This window comes from Chaetura pelagica, unplaced genomic scaffold (genome assembly GCF_000747805.2).
Source record: "Chaetura pelagica isolate M959 unplaced genomic scaffold, ChaPel_1.0 scaffold343, whole genome shotgun sequence".
In the NCBI taxonomy this organism is placed as follows: Eukaryota; Metazoa; Chordata; class Aves; order Apodiformes; family Apodidae; genus Chaetura; species Chaetura pelagica.
The window spans coordinates 684,511-699,292 of record NW_009952873.1 but is presented as its reverse complement, the minus strand read 5'-3'; positions in this window follow the sequence as shown (position 1 = coordinate 699,292).

The following is a 14,782-nucleotide window of genomic DNA, read 5'->3' as shown; positions in this document are numbered from 1 at the left end:
TCTTCTCAGAGAGTTAGATTTGCTTGCTTGTCTAGCAACTCAGCTGCAGGATCCTTAATTGCTAATGGCTCCAGTCTCTGTGTAGTGGAGGATCTTCTGGCATCTCACAAACATCAGTCTCTGGCTGTGCTCTACCCTTAGGACTATGGGTGCATGGCTTAAAAATGTTTAAGTTAAATAGGTCTTAAAAATGTAACAGCCTGACTTGATTGTTTTCTTTATCCAGTTAGTTATATTAGGTATGGCTTAGATAGTAATGATTTGGACAGCTTAGAAGCTTTCATGCCCTTCATCCTATTCCCAATAACCCTAACTCCTCCAGAAGCTAGTGGATTGTTATTATTCCTAGGGAAATACTAATAACAGATTTATTTCCTTCTTATTGCCACCTAAATACCTTTGAACTCAGGCCTTTCAGGGAGACCTGTAGAAAAAAAATTCACTTTTGTTTCCCTTTGAATCTTACTATGTCACAGCTGCATTCTGGGACTCAATTAAACTTAATTTTAAAGTCTGATTTCAGATCATCTCAGACTATCTCTGCAATCTGATACCTCTCTCTGCATCATTACTCAATGTGGTGTGAGGGAAGAAAAAAACAGAACCCCTGGCTCTATCTCATTAAAAAGTAGCAGACAAAATAATGTTCCTGAAATATCCCTGAGACCTGAACTCAGGATGTAATTTCTGTGGCTTAATCTTTTTTCTTCTGCAAGTTCTGAGCAATTTAATATGCAAAATATTATGCACCTATATGTAATTGAATAAGAAGAGGCAGAATTTGGCAACTTCATTAAGTGCTATTATGAGATACAGTAAAGAGAAAAAAAAAAAAAAATAAACAAATTTACTAGGAAGGAAGTTTGAAGACTGTAGACATCTTTATTATCAGTTAGTTTATCTCATTAATCTGTCTTCCTGTAAAAACTTAAAATTTACATGAAATCATAGGTTATTTTTGTGAAGATGTTAACAGAATTTTTAAATGCATGGTAAATAGAAATTATAGGAAAAAAATAATAAATCAGAGACCCAAACCAGCCCTCTAATAGCTTTAATATAAAGTGGAGAGGTGTTTTCTAAAAATATATATGCATATGCTTTATTCTGTTGACTGTTTTCTCACAAAATAAAATCATTATTGATCACATGAATGTAAATAAATACAAGTATTTATAGGATAGGACCTCTGTTTCTTGAAGGCCTCCAATGGTTTCTTGTAGAATTCAAATCATGAAAAAAATTTATTGTAGTCCTCAATTTTCCTGTATTTTTATAAAATACAGGCTGTTTATACAGTTGTATTATAAAAAGATCACATAGTTCTATTGCAATCACAATTTTCTTGGCTTCACCAGCAAATAAAATGCTTATAAGTTTATCAGTATTTTGTAAAAGAATAGCAGTTGATTTTTATCAGAAATAGCAATCTTGTTGACAATTTATAACAGGGATGAAACCACCCCAACAATGTCATAAAACTCCTAGACAGTTAGCAGGATGTGTTTATCCCAGGATCCTGACAACTTGGATTTTAAGCAATGTAATGAAATTCATTATTGGATGTTGTTTTTATCACCTGCCTCACCTAACTCTCATTTTCATTTGCTCTCAATATTCCTTACGAACAGTAGTTCAGAGACTCCCTTTTAAACTGTCTGCATTGAAACTAATTTGGTTTTCTCTTACCTTACTAAGTTTTGCGATTAAGTACTTTGCATTTTTGTGTTGATCGAGGGCAGCCACTCACACTAGTGTTGGAACATGGCAGCCCGTGGGGAGTATCAGATCCAGGTGAGCCTGCAAATCGTTTCTTTGTTCAGGACCCTAATTAAACACGTGTGTAAGTCCATGATTAACTTTGAGCATGTGAGTAATCCCACTGACTTCATTAAGACAATATACTCTACAAGTTTCATTTTTATTAAGAATTTATGTTGAAAAGCAGGGCGGTTGGGTTGGGTTTTTTTTGCATTTGTTGTTTTTTCCTTCTCACAAGAATTGTGATGTTAATGAGATGGTTCATCTTCTTAAAGAGGAGCGGTAAATGCTCCTTGAGATAAAAATCTTGGCAGCTTTCCAGCACAGGATTTGTACGCTCATGAAAAAGTGACCTGAAAGAACTTTAAGTAAAGTGTTTGTGAATAATTGTTTACTCTTTATGTTATTCACAGAATTCAGATACATTTGTATATATTGTTTTTAAAGTTATGACTGCTTCTCAATTCAGAGATCCTGTTAAAAAAATAAAAAATAAAATAAAATAAAATAAAATAAAATAAAATAAAATAAAATAAAATAAAATAAAATAAAATAGGAGCGGGGAACAAAAAAAGCTAGAGTTTCTGCAGCACTTTGAACATGCAGAAATGCAGTTACAAAAAAGCAATAGTGTTGTCAAAAGCACACTGCAGTTATACCTCCTAGAGCCAATGGAATATGAAGAATGTTTTCCACTAAGGAAAAAATAGAATGAGCTCTGGCACTTGGCAGATATTAGGGTTTCTGTAAATTGTTCGCTATTTTTCAAGCAACTGTACACTAGCACAACTGAAAACAAGAAACTGTTAAATAATCAGAGCCTTCAGGCTCCAGTCAGGTTAACAGCCACAGAGTGTTTTCAGATCCTCAGAAAAGCAGACCAGCATTATACTCCCACACCACTATCACTGCTGATAAGAAAACAAAGGAGCCAGGGGTGTGAACCTGCAAAGGAGGCAGAGATTTAGTGACCATCCTACAGCTTGGAAGGAAACCTATAGAAACCCAAACAATGCACAACCTTGAAATTTTCTCTCACAGTAATGCTGAAAGGCAGATGAACAGATGTGGTTATCTTCATGTTTCAGTGATAAGTAAATATGCATTCATTTCACAGACTAAAATGACCTCAACTGAACATTTGGATATATTTTAGGAGAGAGATTTTAAATTAAAAAATGCAGTAATGCCTACCTGTTATGCTGCTCTTAGTTCATGCAGCAAAGGGTTTCCTCGTTTCTGCTTTGCGTTTTATTTAGTTTGCTCCTCTCAACAGTTTCTTTTCTTGTGTAGTTCAAGTACATTATTCTGTTACAGAAAGGTCCCTAAAATAGTGGCTGACTGCAGTCAGGTGGATATTTCTGCTTTCTGCAGAGAAACAGAATAGAGAAATGTACAGTGAAAACTCAGAGGATCTTAAAAAAAATTAGAAACTTCATTACTCACCTTGATTTTATAAAGAAGATACTCAGAGATGATGGCCATATGAATTGCCAATATAATTTATAACTGTTCTTTTTTAAAAAAATATTTGTCTTACTTCAGTGGCTCACAGGCTGAGTTTCAGTCTCTCTTACTTAATAGCAATGGGGGTTTTTCAAATAACACAGGGGATTCACAGACCTGGTACATCCCCAACTATGAAAGGGCTCCACCCAAAGCAATGCAATACTGCTCAGCTCCTCTACTGCTCTTTGCTCTACATAGTGGGATGTAGCAGAGAAAACACAACATGCCAAACCCCAGAAATTATGAATGACCCTCAGGGTGAAACTTAAATTAGTGGCCTACGTTTCCAATGAAACTTAAATATTTTTATGAAGCTTCCCCCACCCTCCAGCCTTGCAGAAAATGACCTTTCTCACAGCTAGTCAAGATATGATTATACTCTAAAATTGCAAATACAGACATCAAGTAGAAAATTTATAGTGGTTTAATGGGGTATAAAACATTTCTAACTTTTTGTTTTTCTTGCTTAGCTGATGTTACTGGGGCAATTAGAAACACCATTGAAGCTGGCAGGTACAGCTGAACAGAACTTTACATGGGAACTTACCTTGAAAATCAGTATCAAGGATAAAAAATTATGTAAACGAGAAGATTGAATTTTAGCAAATTGACCAGGTGCCTTCTTAGCCTTTCAAACATCCTGCCCCTCCACTTCTACAGAGGAATTAGAAGTCGCTGGTTTTTTACATTGCAATCATCAGAAGAGGAATAGGCTCCAGTGTGTGTGGGGGCAGGTATTGATATTTGGTAGGCTGAGAAGCAATGAGAGTATCTCTGAATAAATGCATTCTATGTGATCATTATATTGCCAGTCCTGCAAAGCATCGACTTAAGTGCACAAGAAATTCAGTTGACTCAGATTTAATTTTAAACACCTTTTTGTGAATTTTTTGTTTCTTTCCACTTTTTAAAGTATACTGGTTTGTATTATATAGTGGTTTGTTAGGCTCATGTTAATCCTTGTTTCAGCAAATCCTGTAAGTGCAGCATTCAGACAAACCTCAGTTAATTTTATCCAGCACCTTTTACGGGAATCTCATGGCTGTCCAGAAGATTCCCACCCTGGGAGAGAGCGCTTGTGGTGATGGGTAGCATCCTGATGAGGAAGAGAAATAAAAAAAAAAAAAAGAATCTGTGTATTAGTTACATCACGTTCCTTTTTTATTAATCCTCCAGATATGTAAGTGCCCTTAGGGGTAACACCTGTGTCCAACACTTTTTCATAGACATTTCTTTGCCTTGGGGTACCTACTTCCCTTCTTGGTCACACAATGACACAATATGAAGTGTGCAGCATGCAGATGAAGTGTCATGAAGGAAAGGATGTCTTGAACTCATTATCTGGAGAGATATGTAACAATGAACTATTTGTGATGCTGCTGGAATAACATATGAAATAAATTAAGTGGAAGTGACTTGGGAATTTTGCATATGATAATGGTAAGTTTAAAAGCAATGTTTTTAAAAATTATGAAGTTAATTGAAATTATTATACATTTATTTTCTACCTCATAAGTTAATGAGAGAGTTGTGACTGATTTCTAAGTAGATAATAGAGAACAGTGAAATAACACACATGCTTTAAAACTGTAATTTGAAAATTTCCTACTTTGTTGCATAGTCATGAGGCCTCTTAACTTGCACATTTAATTTCCTTTTAATACTTCTAGCCTAGTGAATGATTACAATTATTAATTGAATGTACTGAAGACTGAGTAATTTTTTATTTTTATTACCATCTAGATACTAAGGCAGGTAGAGATGATGATGCATGTGGGGTCTTTTGAAGACAAATGTATCTATTCTATTGGGCATTAGTTTTCAATTCCTTTGAAAATGGAAATTAATATACAGTTTACAACAATGGCCAGAAAGACTGTCCTAAAACCAGATACCTCATTTTTCCTTGTGTTGGGTTGCTCAAAACAATCAATGTATTTAAAAATGCTAGGCTGAAAGTAAGCTGTTGTGGTCAACTAATATGCACAGTAAATTTAAGAGAAACTTTTGTTGTTTTGTTTTGTTTTGTTTTGTTTTTAATTTAAAAACCCCTAACTTGTTAGGAAACCTGAAATAAAGACAAGTTTTGAAATTAGGTAGACATTCCAGGGGTTCCAGAGTGTATTCAGTTTGTGTGGCCAGGTTTTGGTAGCAGAGGGGCTACAGGGGGCACTTTTGTGAGAAGTCTGCTGGAAGCTTCCCCAATGTCTGATAAAGCCAGCTGGCACCAAGACAGACCCACCACTGACCAAGGCCAAGCCCATTCAGCAACCATGGTGGAACAGTGACCCTTCTGCAGCACATGGAAGTTAACATTGGAGCAGATACACACCTGCAGCCCATGGAGGACCCCATGCTGGAGCATGGTGGATGCCTGAAGGAGTCTGTGACCCTGTGGAGAGCCCATGCTGGTCCAGACTCCTGGCAGGACTGTGAACCAGTGGAGAGAGGAGCCCACACTGGAGCAGGTTTGCTGGCAGGACTTGTGACCCTGTGAGGGACCCGAGCAGTCTGTTCCTGAAGGACTGCACCCTATGAAAGGCAACCACACTGGAGCACATTGTGAAGAACTCCAGTAAGGCAACCACACTGGAGCACATTGTGAAGAATTGCCTGTGGGAAGAACTAATGTTGGAGAAGTTAATGGAGGACTGTGTCCTATGGGAGGAACCTCACTCTGGAGTAGTGGAAGAGCATGAGGAGTCCTTCCCCTGTGGAGGAAGGAGCAGCAGAGACAACCAGTGATGAACTGACCACAGCCCCCATTCTCCATCCCCCTGCACTGCTTGGGGGTAGAACGCAGAGAAAACTGGAAGCAAAGTTAAGCCTAGAAAGAAGGGAGAGGTGGGGGAGAGGGTGTTTTTAAGATGTGGTTTTATTTTCATTACCATACTCTGATTTGATTGGTAATAAATTAGATTAATTTCTGCCAAGTCAAGTCTCTTTTGTCCATGATAGTAATTGGTGAGTGATCTCTCCCTGTCCTTCTTTTGACCCATGAGCCTTTCATTCTAATTTCTCTCTCCTGTCCAGCTGAGGAGGGGAATGATAGGATCTTGAGTATTAGATATTCCTTTACTATTTAATCTCACACTGCTGCCAATAGCCCTTACTGACAAGCCATTTTACTTGTGTTGATTTTAAGACATTTCCATAAATATTTTAAAACTCTATGATTGACAGCTGCAATTCTGCAGATATTTAGAACTAGGTGTGTGGCCAGATTCATCCTCCGAACAGTTACGCATAGGGGCTATGCTGTGTTTCCAGATTCAAGTCCTAAATTTGGTAGCTTTGAAGTTGGCTGTAACAACCAAAACACTGGAAAAGACAGAGTGGAAGTGACAGAACAGCATTGGTCCTGTGATGAAGCCGGAACTGGGATGGGACCTTCTGTGTGCACTGCCATTGCTGGGTTTCCCCTCCCACGGCCTTCTCCCTCCATAGCATTGCCTCCAGGAGACAAGTCATGACAAGTAGAATGTAAAAAGCTCGTAAGGACTTCCTAGACAGCACCATCTCAATTAACCTTTTTGTCAATGCACATGCACTTAAGGCCTAACAAAGTTGTAAAAGGAAAAATACAACCCACTGACTACCTACTTTTTGTGTTTCTGTGGGCTTTGCTTGCAAGTATGTTGTGGAAGTGGTTAAGGTAAACTCAATTAAATCATTCTTGCAAGACTGCAAGAATGCCCTTTCAGTGGGAAGTGTGATACTGTTCTCACTATTGTGTTTTAGCCTAACTCTTTAATAACTCGTGCTCTCTGATGTATATGCAATTAAGGGCAAAGGAACTAATGAGGAAAGGTAAGAGAAAGACGTTTGGAAGTTGAGGGGAGCTTTAAAGTAAGCAAGAGCCCTGGGCAAACTCATCATCCTGTGCACATATATGTGGAACTTACACAGTTGCTGCATTGCAACAGTGGGCTCTGTGCACAGAAATACTGATTAGCTGTATGTAAATTTTACATGCACATTTACAGCCACTTTAAAGGCCATTTATGTTGTCAGTACAGGGTATTGTGATCTGAATGTAAACAGAAATCAGATTCTTGGACTTTCCCATTTAGACAAGAGAAGAGGTGACAGAGTAAATTTTTAGTTCTCTTCTCACTAGGTTTGACAAATAACTTGGCAATAACTGGCCAAACCACTCTAAACAAGCAAGCAGGCAAAAATTTACACAGTTCAAAATCCCATCCCTGTTCTCATTACAGAAGAGCTTGGAGGGGACCCATCCTGGGTCATGGAGTGGATTCCCCTGCAGCCACAGGCAGCCAGAAAGCATAATCCCTCATATAAACACTGCCCTTTTATATCGGCCAACTCATAGGAACATAATCTCCAAGTTAGAAAACTGAGAGAATCCATGTCATGGTTGACAGCTTGCAGATTTTGCTGCTTTTCACCTAATGGAAGTGTTGCAGGAAACAATAAAGAACTAATGTGACAGGGAGAGACTTGACTTTCCTGATTTTATATTAGAGAATCAAACCTCATCTGACTACCTAACAGACTACCAGAGCCATTTTACAAACCCTGTGGCAGAAATTTCACCTCCATAATTTCTTCCTTGCCCTTCAAAGCCTACGTAAGTCTGAATTACGCTTTCCTGCATGGGAATTAAATACTTCCTATTTTGTTTTAATTTCTTCTCTGATTTCCCTGCAGGCAAAAAGGGGCCTGAGGAATCTACGCAGATCGCTGCAGAGGAAGACTTTGCTCGAGGGAGGACAGGTGGGAAGCCAGCTATCTGCATGCTGCTGCTCCGAGCAGATCTGTGCTGGGTTGTGTGCCTCCTCCACAACCCCACGCTGTCACCACGCAGCCATCTGTGGCTCACAAGCTGCTCCTCTGAGCCTGGGAGCCCTGCACGGTGCTGCACAGGGCACTGTTCACACAGCCACCAACAAAAGCCCAGGGTTAGCTTGTATAAACGATGGGAGGTGATGCAGAGGGGATGGGCTCTTCACTCACCCGCCTTCAAAAGAGGAGAAAGTGCCTGCCTAGCAATCAGCCTGTCTCCCATGGAAAGCTGGTAACACAGAAGAGGTGAAACTCCTGCTTCCTGACTGCTTGCAGAGGCCTTCCAGAAGCCAGAGAGACAACGGATGGTTACTGCGTCCTAACACTGCTGAAAATCTGTTCAAGTTGCAACATTTAATGTAATATATTATGGTTTAAGCTCTGCACTTGGTAGAGTTAGGTTAATAGTTGGTAGAGTTAGATTACGGTTGGACTCGATGATCTTAAAGGTCTTTTCCAAGCAGAACGATTCTGTGATTCTGTGATTTCTCAGCTTTCCTTTTATTCTACACTCACAGTTACCTCTATATTCTCTCAGACCTTTGCTAAAAGGCACAGTTTTCCCCACCTGCAACAGGAAACATGCTTTACACTAGAGTCACTGCTTACATTTAGGAAAATCACGTTTTCCTTCACCTAGAAAACTTTTTTTTTCAATTTCTTCCATATAAGCCACATTTGCTCAGTCTTTTCATATTGAAATCCACTTGGATACTGTCCCCATTTTCCACTTGATCTTTGTCTTAAACATCAAAGTCATATCAGGACTGCCATCTACTCCCAAAAGTGCAGTCAGTAGCAAAAACGTTATGCTTAGCTATCACTCAGACTTCAGAAGTGTGTCCAACAGGCAGAAATGACAGAAACATGAAGAGACAGAAGAATAGCAAGATTGAAAAGATGAGAGAGAACCAGAAAGCAGGAGCAGGGGAGGACCAGACTACAAAGGTCATGTTGGCTAGGGAGCTAGTATATAACGTGATTAGATTTCACTCAGTTCTTCTTTCTAGAGTACCTTGGCTTTGGTTCATGATGGTGTTCCTATATTCCAAATTTATTTCAATCCAGCGTCAAGGAGGAAAAGAAATCTGCTGCCCCTTCAGGACGTAAACCAGCATGTTAACTCCAGTAGTCTCCATGCTACAGCAGCTTTGGGAACAATTGTCTGCCTTGTTTCCTCCTCTCACATTTCTGTCCCTACCTGTGGCCCCCTCAGCAGGACCCTGTGGAGGGGGCACACGCTGCTGCACTCCAGGCATGCTGGAGCATGCACACATACAGCACACTCCAGCCATGCTGATACACTGGCCATCTGCACAGCAGCCATCCTGCCAAGTCCCCCTGCACACTTCTTCAGCACAGAGGGTGCCCTGACCCCCAGGGGTGTGAAAGCATTGGACCATGAGGATTTTGGTAAATCAGACAAAAAAAGAAGGCTGCGTTCACTGTTAATTATTTACATAGATCTAATTAGCTCCTCAAGAACAAACCCTGTGCCACCGTTACAAGGTGGTAGCCTTTCTGGAAAGGATTCTAGCCTTAGTTTGCTCTCCGATTCCTCACAAGGTGGCCTTGCCAGTCCTTGTGAGGAGACATTAATGACTGATCTGTGGTGCTTCACCTGGATTCAATCCACTGCATTTTTCCTGTTACTTAATAAAGTTTCTCAAGCATGTGGAAGATCTCACACTGGATTGAAACTCTGCTTCAAGTACCAAACTGCTGTGGAATGCCATGGCCTAATTAAGGCAATGGGAACAAACAACAGCAGCACAGGGCTGTGAAATCTCACTGGAGTGGAACAAAAGTTGTTGATCTTAGTTGTGGCATGTCTGAGAATCAGCTGTAAAATTCACAGCCATTTAATTTGCATCTGAGAACAAGGTCTCCTGACTCAATTGAAAAGCCCTCCATCTTTGAGCAGGATTTGGCTCTTGATAGTGGACTCTGCAAGTGATAGGTGCCATGCATGACTCCTGCATGTCCCAACACTTTCACTTCTTGAAGATAAAAATCACAGAAGGTATACCAGTGGCTTACAGGCAATGAAGAATGCCAGAGCCTCTTGATCTAGCAGCAAAGCCTACCTACTAATTTATGATAAAATGTGTACTCTCCCTAAAGCAAAGCTGCAAAAAGACTGTAGGTGGGTATAAGATCTGTTTCTCTCACTATGGGTGTCTCTCTTTTAGGCAGAAGGGGAACCAGAAGATTAATATACCATGAGTCAAACTATATCAGCTCAGGCAGTCATCAAGGAATGATTACTTCCTAGATGTCAGAAGATGAAACACTTGTGAGATGCAGCATTGCCAGTCACTAGGGCATGATGCTCTTTCACAGTTTAAATACTTGGAAACAGACCTGGCACCAGTGAAGCATGTCTAGCATCTCTAGCCCAGCTTCCAAGAAAATTGGCCGCTGTGTGTACCAGCCTGCAGTGGTGCTGGGACCGTGGCCTATTTTGCTGTGGAGAATGGCCAAGTGGAGCGCTGCTCTTATGATCTTGTAGGTCTGCCACATCATGAAAATGAAAGCTCCAGGGGCCATTATTACCATAAGCAGAGCTATGCCTCTCACATCACCACACAGCTCTCTGGCAGGAATGAGCAAAGGCAGACATAAGCATCATTCACTGAGCTTCTTTCCTTGCTAAGGATCCTGCTAACAGGAACTCTTCTCACCTCTTATAGTCTCCAACTACTTTTGATGGGCCAAATCTTTAACTGGTGCCACCTGGCTTGGATCAGACAATAACACTGATTTACACTGGCTGATGACCAAGCCCATCACTACTGCATTTAGAATGTGTTACCTTCCAGAGCTCGATCGTTTGCTAGTTGCCTGCTGGGGGAGAACAATTACTGCCATATGCAGCCCCCGTGGTACTTCACTCCATCTCTACACTCTATAAGCATTGCAGGAGAATGTGTCAAAACCTTGCTCTGCTTCAGGGTGAATTACTGTTTAGTTTTCTATATTGATTATTTTGTAGCAATGAAGAATCTACCCTTGGGAATAGTAAGAGTGCTTTGTATCACTGTGGCAGTGTAAAGTTTCTGAAGATCAATATACAGGTAACATAGAACCTAAATTAGGTAAACTAGCCTAGAACAGCTGAAAGTGCAGGTAACTCCACGGAGTCTGTTTTCTCTCTCTTCCTTTTCATCCTATCTTTAGGACTAAAATCTGGCTGATTTTGTCCATCAGGTTGAAACAAACCCATAACTTAAAATACTGGCAATACAAACCTCCGTGCCTTAACAATTACCCATGCTACCTTTCAACCCAGCAGAAGCACATTTGAGATGTCATTCCTCTGAGTGGTTTTAGATCACAGGCCAATTCAGGTTGGAAGGGATCTCAGGTGACCACAGAATCACAGAATCAGAATCATAGAATCTTAGCGGTTGGAAGGGACCTTGAAAGATCATCCAGTCCAACTCACCTGCCAGAGCAGGGTCACCTAGAGCACATCACACAGGAACGTGTCCAGGCAGGTTTTGAACGTCTCCAGTGAAGGAGACTGCACAACCTCTCTGGGCAGCCTGTTCCAGTGCTCTGTCACTCAAGCTGACCTCTAGTCTCTGATCTCTAGTCCAGAGTCAGGTATGAGGTCAGATCAGATTATTCAAAACTTTGTCCAGTCTTGCCTTGAAAATCTCCATGAATATAGACTGCACAGGCTCTCTGGGCAACCTGTTTGCCTAGCTGTGAAACAGCTCCTTATTCCCAGCTTGCTTCAATTTATGCTTCTTGTTTCTTATACTCTCATCACATACCATTGGTAAGAGCCTGGCTCCATCTTCTAGCTAATCTTGGGAAGGCTGTTGCTAGGTCTCCCCTAACATTTGTATTCTCCTAAACAAGCCTAGTCTCCTCTATCTTTCCTCACAAGCAAACTGACCATCTTGTTATCCCTCTGCTGAATTCACTCCAATTTATTCATGGCTTTCTTGCATTGGTGGGGTTCAAAACTGCCCATTGTATTCAAGTACCCATAGAAGCTCTTGTGACCATAGGCAGAGGTCCTGCATGCTGCCTCTGGACAGAATTGCCCAGGCCCAGTTTAGCATTATAAGGAAAGGTGCATGTTGTAGAGCTGTGTTTTTAGACAAACTAATTTTATCCTCAGTTTCTTTAAAGTGCAACTATACACACTCATAATAATTCATGTTATCTTGGCATAGTGCAAATACTTCACTATATGAGATTTTGAGGGAGGTAAATAGAAAAATTTACAAGGAAAGTTTTATCTCTATGAACATGTGTAACTCCTGGCTTGGTAATGTATTTTCACCTAGCTGCAAACATTTTTTGTTTTGTGGTTGCTCATGGACTTTTTTGTACTAGCTCTCCAGAGCTGTCTGTCCCATCACTATCCCCTATCCCTACTAATGAGGCTTTCCTAGCTTTCAAAACGAGAGACTAAGCTTCTGATGGGTCCTCAGTACCTACCAGGATTAAACCTGCTTTAAGGCAGGGAAAAAAAAAAGGTACCAAATCAAATAATAAACAATAAAATAAGTTCACTCAACTACTCTTTACTTTAAAGTGCAGAAACTGTTAACCAAGCAAATTAAAATTAGAATATATATGAGGACATTAAGCACTTTGCTTTAACTGGAAATTTGATTGACTGAAGTTCTGATAGTTTTAAACCTTAAGTGCCTGGTGTCCACAAAGAGATGAAATTTACGGTTGAGTTTTACAATTAGAAAAGAAGAGTTTATGTGAAAACATGCAACAGGTCCTTAATGAAAGTGTTGTTACAAAGCACTGCTACAATGATACTAAAGTTTTTGCATTCTTACTTTTGACCTCTCTTCTAGAAAAGGTGGTAGGGGAGAAGGTTTGGGGTACAGCGCAGGAATTTTGGATTCTGACTCTCAAAAATAATGGAGTTTTTTTTTTTTTTTTTTTTTTTTTTTTTTTTTTTTTTTTTTTTTTTTTTTTTTTTTTTTTATAATAGTGCCTCTGGTCCCTCCAACTAAAAAAAAATATTAAAATTCGTATATTTCTGTCTATTGTCTATAATCTCATACACACCAAAAGCTAGAGGACAAAGGTTGCTATGGAAGAACCAGCCTCTTCAACTGCTAACTGCTAGACAGGGGATGTTCAAGGAACTGTGTCCAGAGGAAAAAGGTTACACAACGTGTGCCCTGTAGAGGTGGGTAACAACTTGGCAAGGGTGCCAACCTAAAAGCAATCATGCAGATGACTAGGAAACAAAAATGAAAGAAAAGTTTATATTCAAAGGAGAGGGAGCTTAGCAAGGTGGGGAGGGCAGAGTTTCAACCAGTTTGCTTGTTTCCTAGGTGGTCATTTAAAGGACAGCAAGTGATACCCAAGCAAAGGGTCTGTGAAGGTGTGAAGTCTGGAATTTTACTCTCCCTCTCTATAGTGGAGAAGCAGCCCACTGTTTAACATCCTTTCCTTCAGAAAGGCATTTCACGGTAGACATCTCCATTTCCATACAAAACACTAACCCCTCACCTTAAAGTGTTTTAAAGTCTGCCTCATTCTGCCTCAAGCTGCTGTCTACAAGTGGGAAGCAACTCTGGGAAGGTGTTGGGGACAGACAGAAAGGGAGTGAGAAGCTGCACTATGTCCACCACACCAGCTGAAGTTATCCAGAGAAAATATCCAACCATTTTTGCCCTGCCACACAAGCTTTTTACAGTATTTTCAACTGACTGGAAGTACTGCTCCTTTCCTTACCCTGTCACCAGTTTTTATTATAGGAGAGGGACAAAGGACAGAGGCAAGACCACGCCAGCAAGATCATGCTCAAGAAGGCATGGTGGCTTTCTGACCCACTTACTGCTATTCCAAACACCTCCATGCCAATTAGTCAGATGATACAACACTGAACCTGAGAGAATAATCAGCATCTTGTGGTGTCCAGAATCATGCTGGCTAACTGGGGTCAGCCCTTGATCTGTGCTGAGCACTATATAGACTCACAATGCTTTCTGCTCCCTCTTTACCTCTCCTCAAGAGCTTTGGAGCCACAGCAATGCTCACAATAAAAGCCACATAAATTAAAATTAAATACAAACAAATAATCAAACAAGAACCTGAAAGTCACTTCAGTCTGCCAACACCAGGTAAAACCTCTGAGGCAACAAAGAAGCATCTCCCATAGCCTTGAAGCTGCTGTCGTAACTCTTTAATAGCCACCATACATCTAACTATGACAACGTTGTCTATGGCCAAAGAGGAGCCTTCCTGAGCCAGGCTGGTGTTCTTGGTTATCCCAGTGCTCTGAAACTCACTGTGGCCAAAGAGGTTCAAACGCTGCCTCTTCCTTGGCCTCTTGCCTTCACTCCTGGTGTCCCCAGAGCTCTGTCTGGCCACTCCTCCTCAGAAACGGTCCCCACGCCCAGCACTTCCTCCAGACTGCCCTCGGTTTAAGCACACCAAGTGGCTGGCTGTCCCTCATAGGCGAGAGACCACTGAGACAGACAAACACCTCACCGAGGCACGCTGACCCAGCCCGCTTAACAGCTGCCTCTACCTACAAGGTGTTCTGCCTCCACTTCCCCGTTTTCTTCTTCAGGGCTCGGCACGTCGGCTTCCCAGGACTCTCGGGGACTTTCTGAAGCTGGGCCGGCACGGAGGAGCGCCCAGCAGCCCCGCTCAGCTCCCAGCCCGGCTGCCGGCTGCTCTGGCTGCTCACACCGCACACCGGCACCCT